Here is a 10,174-nt window from a genome sequence, read left to right as displayed (position 1 = left end):
GCGAAGTTTAAAAATTTCTAAAGGTTACCAGTTTAGAGTTACAGAGGAGGTCTGGAGCTGGAATTATTGTTCTCGCTCTGACGATCGCGGCGATACCTCACAAGTGTGGTTTGAACACCATTTTCATATGCGGGCGCGACTTACGTATGCGTTCGATTCTGTGCACGAGCACAGTAGGTAGGGGCGCTTTAAAAAAAAAATGTTTTCTTGTTTATTTTACTTTTTATTTTTTATTCTTATACTGTCCTTTTAAACATTTTTTTGGGTCACTTTTATTCCTATTACAATGAATGTAAACATCCCTTGTAATAGAGAAAAAAGCATGACAGGTCCTCTTTAATATGAGATCTTTGGGGGGTCAAAAAGAACCTCACATCTCATATTTACACTTAAAAGCAATAATAATAAAAAAAAAAAAATGTCTTTTAAAAAAAAGATAAAAAATTCCCCTTTAAGACCATTGGGTGGAAGAGACGTTCAATGTCGATTCCGTCATCCAATGATATGGAGCCGAGCGGGGGGCCACCATTCCCTCACTCTGCTCCATACTACTGAGGGGAAAGAATCGGATCGTCTTCGCCACTACCGACGGCTCTGGTAAGCAACAGAGACGACCGAAGCGTGGCGGGAAGGAGGGGGGCACCTCTCCCGCCGCCAATAAAAGTGATCTTGCAGTGAATCCGCCACGGAGACCACTTTTATCTGAAAGAGGACCGCCCTGCGTTAAAGAAAATACCGGGGTTTCGGTAAGTAAACGGCGGGCCCGTACGTGGTTAACCCTTTCACTGCCAGAACCATTTTTGTGATTTTTTTGCACACATTTAAAAAATCATTTTAGGCCTGAAGATGACATAAAACTCCCCAAATACGGGGGGGGGGGGGGATAGGCATATTTTCTGAAAGCAGACCCCTTGGAGAATAAAATAGCGGTAGTTCCAATTTGTTATGTCACATGATATCACACGATAAACATTTTTTTATGGGGCACAAAAACGCAACCAATTACCCAATTTTTGTGGTAAAACATAAAAGCCGAGGTTGCACCGAGTAAATAGATACCCAACAGGTCAAACTTGTAAACATGCCAGTACCCGATATTTCCCATAGGCGACGCTTTAAAAGCCCCCTATAGGTCATCAGTTTAGCGTTACGGAGGTGGTCCGGTGTAGAATTATCGCTCTCATTCTGGCGTGCGCGGCGATATGTAACACGTGTATCGCAATCAACGTTTTCAGGCGTCTGGCCGCGTACATTACCGTTTATACGTTTGTGGGGATGGGGGGTCCTCAGTTCTTTTTTTCGGGGGGGGGGGGGCATTTCATGTGCTTGGGTGTAACTTTAATTTGATACAATTCCCCAAAAAATTTTTTTACTTAACTTTTTTTTTTCCCCTTCACATGGGACAGAAAGTCCTCTATGTGATGATTTTTTTTTTTTTGGTGACAGGTTCTCTTTACAAATGTCTCCCAATATCTTCCCTGTGCTGCACTGAATGTAATGCACATCACACTCTATTACATTCATTCCCGGTCCTTGGTGGGCGGGGACTCTGTCAATGGGGACCAGGAAGTGACGTCACTGGGGATGGGCTGAACACCCCGCTGTTAGGGAGTTCTGCTGAGAAATGTTCCAACCCAAACGGGGAACCCCATTGAAGTCTATGGGAGCCGCACAGGAAAAGTCAAAGGTGCCCATTTTTCGGCTTGTAATTGTAATTGGCCATAAAAGAGGTCCGGGGGTCCGGGGACTGCCCGGGGGACATGTATCAATAAAAAAAAAAAAGAAATTAAAACAATAGTTTTTTTCAAGAGCAGTGATTTTAATTATGCTTAAAGTGCAACAATATAAAATAAAAATTCCTTTAAAGTGATTGTAAAGCTTCGAGTTTTTTTTTTTTTTTAAATAACAAACATCTCACACTTACCTCCATTGTGCAGCTCGTTTTGCACAGAGTGGCCCCGATCCCCCTCTTCTGGGGTCCTTTGGCGGCACTCGCGGCTCCTCCCCACATCGTATGACCCCCTAGGAGAAGCGCTTTCCCGGGGGGGGGGGGGGGGTTACCTTGCAGGCACGCTCCCGAGTTCAGCATTTGTATCCATAGAAGCAGGATGCCGGACTTGGCCCCTCCCCCCAGTGCTGCGTCATTGGATTTGATTGACAGCAGCAGGAGCCAATGGCTGCGTTGCTATCAATCTATCCAATCAAGAGCCTAGAACCCCGGGCAGAGGGAGGGCGCGTCTCCGCCGTGGGAAATTCCAGGGCTCAGGTAAGTAAAGTGGGGGGGCTGGGGGGGCCGCTCACTGCAAGGTGTTTTTTCACCTTAATGTGTAGGATGAAAAAACACAAGTGTTTACAACCCCTTTAAATATAGTGCCTGGGGGGGTCCCCTTAATGTGCCTGTAAAGTGGCACATCTGTACCATGTATAGAACCTGCTGCAGCAAAAATGACATTTCTATAGAAAACAAATGAGCCAATTTCCATTTAAAATGACTCGAAGTTACAATTGCTGGCACCCGGCTATTGAAAAAATAAAGAAAAAAACGGCATGTTCCCCTCCCCCCCCCCCAGTCCATAACAGGCATGCAGCATTTCTTATATAGGTAAGGGGTGGGGCCACCTGGCTACGTCACCCCGGTGGCACCACCCCCTTTGGATGTCATGGACCGGTGCATGCTGGGCATGTGACATCAGAAAGAGGCGGTGCCACTTAGTGATGTAGCCAGGTGGCCGCGCCCCTTACCTCTATAAGAAATGCGGTGGGCGGAGTGATTGACGATGGATTTTCATTGGGGGACACTATTTTTTTATTTTTTAATAAAGGATTTGTCAAAAACTGTCTCTTGTGTTTATTACATTTTGACACTTATTGGTGAATGGGTAGGGGTACCCGATACCCATTCACACATGCGGGGGGGAGGGGGCGGGATCTGGGGGCCCCTTTGTTAAAGGGGGGCTTCCAGATTCTGATAAGCCCCCAACCTGCAGACCCCGACAACCACTGGGCAAGGGTTGAGGGGAAGAGGGGACAAGGTTCTTTAGGGCATGTGGCCTGGTATGTTTCACGCTCACCGCCCCCCTCCCCCTTTCCTGACCTTCCAGGCTGCACGCACAGATAAAGGTCTGGTATGGATTTTGGGGGGGACCCCCACGCCTTTGTTTTCTTTTTTGATTTTGGCATGCGGTTCCCCCCCAAATCTAAGGTGCTTTGGGGCATGCGGCCTGAAATGGTTCACCGTGGCGATCTGATTGGAAGTCCGGCCCCCCCTCCTTCCCCCGCAGCCTTCTGGGACACATCACAGGGACCAATCATAAAGCGCAGCGTGACGTAGATGGAAGACGGTTTCCCTTGGTGAAGATGCCTAGAGCCAAAGCTGATTTAAAGAATTGCCCCCGGGTGAGGACATCGCTGGATCCAGGGGCAGGTAAATATCCTTATATTAAATGTACAGCATTTGTACCGGATTTGTAGCTTCTGACTTTTCATTTTTGGGGGGGGAGGAGGGGGGGCGGAGCTCCTCCTTAACCATAATTTATTGCTCTCACTTTGACTTTCGCGAGAATATCTCACATGTGTGGGGTTGCGTGGTGTGTACGGGGGTTATATTATTTTATTTATTTTTTATAATTCATTTTTATTTTTTTTTATTTTAACAAGCCCGCTATGTGATAGTATGGGCAGGTGACAGGTCCCCCAATATGTCCCCTGCCCCCCCCAATACAGCTAATCAGTCACTACGCCCTGTGAGGAGGCACTGCTGTGTCACACATTTCACAGAGCCCGCCTTCTGGGAGGAGGAGGTTCAGGAGGAGGAGTTAGAACAGAAATCAGCAAGGGACCGTGGGATATGTAGTCCTCAGTGGCGTCACTACGGTTGGTGTCACTCGGTGCGGTAAAACATGGTGTCACCCCCCCTTCCCCTCCACCAACTATAGTCGCCCCTCAATTTAGACCCCCCTCCTTCAGTACAGACTCCCTTCCAAGTATAGTCTCCCCCTCAGTATAGACCCACCCCCATTTAGTGCAGACCCCCCCCCTCAGTATAGACCCCCCACTAAGTATAAACCCCTCCATCAGTACAGACTCCCCTCAGTACAAATTACCCCTCCTCCATTAGTACAGACCCCTCCCCCCTGGACAAAGCACCCCCCCATTAGTACAGACCCCTCCCTCCAGGACAAAACACCCCCCTCCATTAGTACAGACCCCTCCACCAGGACAGTGCACCCCCCTCCATTAGTACAGACCCCTCCCCCAGGACAAAGCACCCCCCATTAGTACAGACCCCTCCCCCAGGACAAAGCACCCCCCATTAGTACAGACCCCTCCCCCCCAGGAAAAAGCACCCCCCTCCATTAGTACAGACCCCCCCCAGGACAAACTACCCCCTTTATCAGTAGTACAGCCCCCCCCACCTGTCACAACACCGTGTAGGACATCCCCCCTCATGGCAAGATGACACCACCCTCCCCCGCCCGTTACCGCACTAGGCAGCTCAGATACATGGAACACCCGGGCGGCAGTTAGAGACTAGAGGACAGCGTGCAGCCACACCGCCCGGGTGGAGAATGGATCATGACAGGCAGCAGCGCCATAGTGAGAGAGACAGAGGGGGAGGAGAACACCCGCGGAGATGTTTCCAGTAATCTTACATTGGATTGTTAGTAATTACTATTATTTGTATTGTTAGTACAATGCTGATGTTATAGAATGAGAATGTATGCTGTGACCGGAGATCTCCTTTAATGCAAGTACCGGCATTGGAATCAGACTCATGCAGTACCTGTACAGCAAGGCTCAAAGTACAGGAGGGAAAAGCAGCACAAGGAGCCAATCAGTGCAAGGAGCATGCTGATAGGAGGAGAGAGCAGAATGACAGTGAAATGAGCCCATCAATCTGCTGCTTCTCCTTCACTATTCAGTCTTAGGTTGGGAGGGACAAGACCTAAATGTGTTACTGAACCGAACCCTGCCAGTCATGGCTTTGCTGCATAGCAGAGCTGTGTAAATCACAGTACTGGATGGGCAGGGGATCCAAATCCTCTGGCAGGTAAAGCAGCTTTCTTATATGTATTTTTTCTGTGTGTTTAGCTGTTTGTCCGGAGTCCTCCTTTAAATGCTAGAATATTTTCTACTGGGAAGCCTGTGTTGTTTTCCTTATTGAATTTTCTTCCTATTAAATGAGGTGATGGAGGATTGAGAAGCGCCTGCAGATCTGAGCACACACTAATCTAATGACATCATCTGCCCACCAGGAAAACGTTTGCTTACGGTTACTCCCGGCTCGGCGTATGACGGGGGAAGGTCATGTGACCAGTCTAATCCACCTCGTTCATCTCAGTTATCATAAATTCCATCATTTTCCATCACTATTCCAGAAACTGCGTTCAGTTCCATTTCATCCCAATCACGTCAATGAGCAGCCAATCCGTGACTACGGGGGAACGAAAATCAGACATCAACACATTAGACAGAGACTGGGACAGGTTACAGTTATGGTTAGGTTAGGGTTGGGACAGGCTAAAGTTAGGGTTGGGACAGGCTAAGGTTAGGGCTGGGACAGGCTAAAGTTAGAGTTGGGACAGGCTAAGGTTAGGGCTGGGACAGGCTAAGATTAGGGTTGGGACAGGCCAAGGTTAGGGTTGGGACAGGCTAAAGTTAGAGTTGGGACAGGCTAAGGTTAGGGCTGGGACAGGCTAAGATTAGGGTTGGGACAGGCCAAGGTTAGGGTTGGGACAGGCTAAAGTTAGGGTTGGGACAGGCCAAGGTTAGGGTAGAAACAGGTTAAAGTTAGGGTTGGGACAGGCTAAGGTTATGGTTAGGTTAGGGATGGGACAGGCTAAGGTTAGGGTTGGGACAGGCTAAGATTAGGGTTGGGACAGGCCAAGGTTAGGGTAGAAACAGGTTAAAGTTAGGGTTGGGACAGGCTAAGGTTATGGTTAGGTTAGGGATGGGACAGGCTAAGGTTAGGGTTGGGACAGGCTAAGATTAGGGTTGGGACAGGCTAAGGTTAGGGTTGGGACAGGCTAAGGTTAGGGTTGGGACAGGCTAAGGTTAGGGTTGGGACAGGCAAAGGTTAGGGTTGGGACAGGCTAAGGTTAGGGTTGGGACAGGCTAAGGTTAGGGTTGGGACAGGCTAAGGTTAGGGATGGGACAGGCTAAGGTTAGGGTAGAAACAGGTTAAAGTTAGGGTTGGGACAGGCTAAGGTTATGGTTAGGTTAGGGTTGGGACAGGCTAATGTTAGGGATGGGACAGGCTAAGGTTAGGGTTGGGACAGGCTAAGGTTAGGGTTGGGACAGGCTAAGGTTAGGGTAGAAACAGGTTAAAGTTAGGGTTGGGACAGGCTAATGTTAGGGATGGGACAGGCTAAGGTTAGGGATGGGACAGGCTAAGGTTAGGGTAGAAACAGGTTAAAGTTAGGGTTGGGACAGGCTAAGGTTATGGTTAGGTTAGGGTTGGGACAGGCTAATGTTAGGGATGGGACAGGCTAAGGTTAGGGTTGGGACAGGCTAAGGTTAGGGTTGGGACAGGCTAAGGTTAGGGTAGAAACAGGTTAAAGTTAGGGTTGGGACAGGCTAATGTTAGGGATGGGACAGGTTAAGGTTATGGTTGGGACAGGTTAAGGTTATGGTTAGGTTAGGGTTGGGACAGGCTAATGTTAGGGATGGGACAGGTTAAGGTTATGGTTGGGACAGGTTAAGGTTATGGTTAGGTTAGGGTTGGGACAGGTTAAGGTTATAGTTAGGTTAGGGTTGGGACAGGCTAGGGTTAAGGTTAGGGTTAGAACAGGCTAGGGGTAGTGTTTAGGATAAGGTTAGGGTTAGGGTTAGGCCTAGGTTTGAAGCCTAGAGTGATATGTAAGGGGATTGAGGCACCATGGAGGAACTTCATCCTAAGTGGTGGACTGGGGAAGCTGGTCAGTTGACAAGTGAAGTGTCTTCAGGAGTCGGTAGCTGGACCGCCCAGTACTTTGCAGCCAGGAGCTAGATTTACAGGATGCCAGGTTTGCTTCAAGGTTCTCTACCTGTGGAGGCTGTGAGGACTTTTTGTCCCTCTTCCAGAGTCTCCTACGCCTCATTGGTGCCTGGAGCCCCCAACTCTCTCTCACAGGAGTCAATGAACTCCATATTTGCTTTGGAAAGTGACCGGCACCCATCTGTTCCCATCACTCCACTACTGACAAGGATCTGACCCTGAGATGGAATGTTAGTCCACCTGACCACTGGAGGGTGTCTACCTGCCTCTGAAGGTAGAGAAGTACACTATACATGTGGAACATAGGTATACTTCACTTTATGTGTCTCCGCTGTGTACTGAGCAGTTTCATGGGGTTACTTCTGTTGATGACCCGGGTTCCATATCCTATGGAAAGATGTTGGGTGTCAGTCATGTTCCAAGTTTGGTTCTTAAAATGACTGTGAAATTCAAGACGTAGCTGGGTGTAGTAAGATGTCCACTGCCTTCTTCTGACTGCAGTTGTTCTGTCAGATGAGCAAACCTGGTAGTGGTGGAACGTCACTTCCGTTACCTAATCTGACGAGTCGCCAATATTGACGGAACACCGGTCGATCGTCAGATTCTCGGTAAACACCTTAAATTAAAAAAGAGAGGCACTAAATTGCCACGTCCGTAAATTTAGGGAGAAAAAAAGGGGGAGTTCTACTAAGAGTACTACCAAAAGGTCGGACTTTATAGGCCGGGAAACAATGGAGAGATGACATAAAATATATTATTCATCACATTTATTGAAAAATACAAAGTATAAACATAATATTCAAAAGGAGGTTAAAAACATGGTATCCATGCATATGTTACAGTTGGTACAGTGAGCCCTTGTGCATCTACGCGTTTCGCCTTTAGGCTTCTTCAGGACACGACCAAGGTTCAAAGGCGTAACAAATAAGAGACAAAAGAATGAATCTCACTCTCTTAGATTGGAAAATGCTTAGAAGACCTATGATGGAAAGTGCAGGAATACGTAGAGTGCTGCACACGGCTGTCTCCCGGGGGCACGTCCGTATGCCTTATCTTCAATGTATAGCATGCTAGTTTAGGCTTTATCCGCCATTAGCATTGCTCAGTCCTACTAAGGGTTTGTTCCCTGTGTGTATATTGGACCTTGTATGTTATTGCTTCGCTGGCTCCCTACATTTTTGGATTTAAGGTCTCACCTGCCCCTGTTCAAACACCTAAAACGCACTCATTATTCATAGTTTTGGAAACAATTTTCTTGCCTACTCGGGCTCTACATATTCCTGCACTTTCCATTATAGGTCTTCTAAGCATTTTCCAATCTAAGCGAGTGAGATTTGTTCTTTTGTCTCTTACTTGTTACGCCTTTGAACCTTGGTCGTGTCCTGAAGAAGCCTAACGTCAAAACGCGTAGACGCACAAGGGCTCATTGTACAAACTGTAACTTATGCATGGATACCATGTTTTTAACCTCCTTTTGAATATTATGTTTATACTTTGTATTTTTCAATAAACGTGATGAACAATATGTTTTGTGTCATCTCTTCATTGTTTCCTGGCCTATAAAGTCCGACCTTTTAGTAATACTCTTAGTAGCACTCCCCCTTTTTTTCTCAGTAAACACCTTCTCTTCAAAAACTGTTGACGGTTTTATTATTATTACAATTATCACTGCAGCCAAAGAACAGCTAAGCACCAGGAGAGCACCTCAGAACACCAACCCAAGTGAACTTTAGTGAACCATTAAAAAATAATCCGAAAGTAAAACAAACACAGGAAGGTAATAAGTGTCCATTTCTCCGATAATCACCATAGCAAACATTGTGTAAGTGGAAGACACGAGACTTCTACAGCCACCTCCAGGACTTGTGCAACACAGACATGTATGGACCTCTCTGCCGGGTGACGGGCGCAGCTCTGTGAAGTCACACTGGAGCGTCTTTGTATCGGAGATCGATGGAAAATAAATCCTCCTGATTGTCAGTGAAGTAAACCGATGTTCACCAAAATATAACATACGGTAAAACGACCGATATCACCGCCGACTGACTGATTCATAAGCACCTGAGATGACAATTTTTTAAATCTGAAAAACTGTTTAGTGCAAAATAAAATAATTCACCAAATAATGTCTCAAAAAAACATCAGGTTACAGATTATTACAATTATAAACTCCCTTTAAATGAAATGCTCATTTGTGAAAATAATATGAGCCACATATAAACACTGGAAAATGTAAATAACAAAGTCCACTCCATGCCATAAGTCATACTAAAAATCTTCTGTGACACCTTGTGAACTCCACCACCAGAAATAGCCTCAGCTGCTTACCAAAGAGACCGTACGTTATAAGAGGTCTATAACGCTCAATGTACATCAGAGGACTTCCAAAATAACTATATGTTGTGACTAAGAACCATACAAATGTTCAGCAGGGTCCAGCTGCTTAAACCGCCCTTTTGAGAACGTCTCTTATGACGGAACGCATTGGGTGGAACTTGTGCTAATATTATCATGTCCACTAGAAGTAGTGGTGTGTACGTTTCTTTGATGTGTCTGACATATTGTATTACAATGTGAGCTCCTTTCTGTTACATAGTAAATAAATGTAGCAGTTTTTACATTATGAGGTTTTATGTTTGTTCGCTGGCTGAGCGAAACTGAAGGTTATACCTGGACCCTGCTGAACATTCGTGGGGTTCTTGGTCGCTACATACAGTCATTTTGGAAGTCCTCTGATCTACACAGAGGATTTCATATCACTGATGGCTGGAGTGGTCTTATTTTTTGGGTGTTTATTTGTGACTTATTTTATTTTCACCTATCAGCATTTTATTTAAAGGGACAGCACAACAATTTTAGGTTCAAATTATTAACTGATAATATTCTATTATGAAGCTGTCGTCACCAATAAATATTACTTTGTAAAATGAACATTTGTAAGGGAGGAAAGACTCTGAGGTAAGGATTAGTATTATTATACAGGATTTATATATTATTATTATTATTATTATTATTATTATTATTATACAGGATTTATATTATTATTATAATACAGGATTTATATAATATTATTATTATTATTATACAGGATTTATATTATTATTATTATTATAATACAGGATTTATATAATATTATTATTATTATTATATATTACTATTATTATTATACAGGATTTATGACACCAACAGTTTGCACAG

This window comes from Aquarana catesbeiana, linkage group LG10 (genome assembly GCF_042186555.1).
Source record: "Aquarana catesbeiana isolate 2022-GZ linkage group LG10, ASM4218655v1, whole genome shotgun sequence".
Taxonomy (NCBI): Eukaryota; Metazoa; Chordata; class Amphibia; order Anura; family Ranidae; genus Aquarana; species Aquarana catesbeiana.
Note: the sequence above shows the minus strand (reverse complement) of the source record.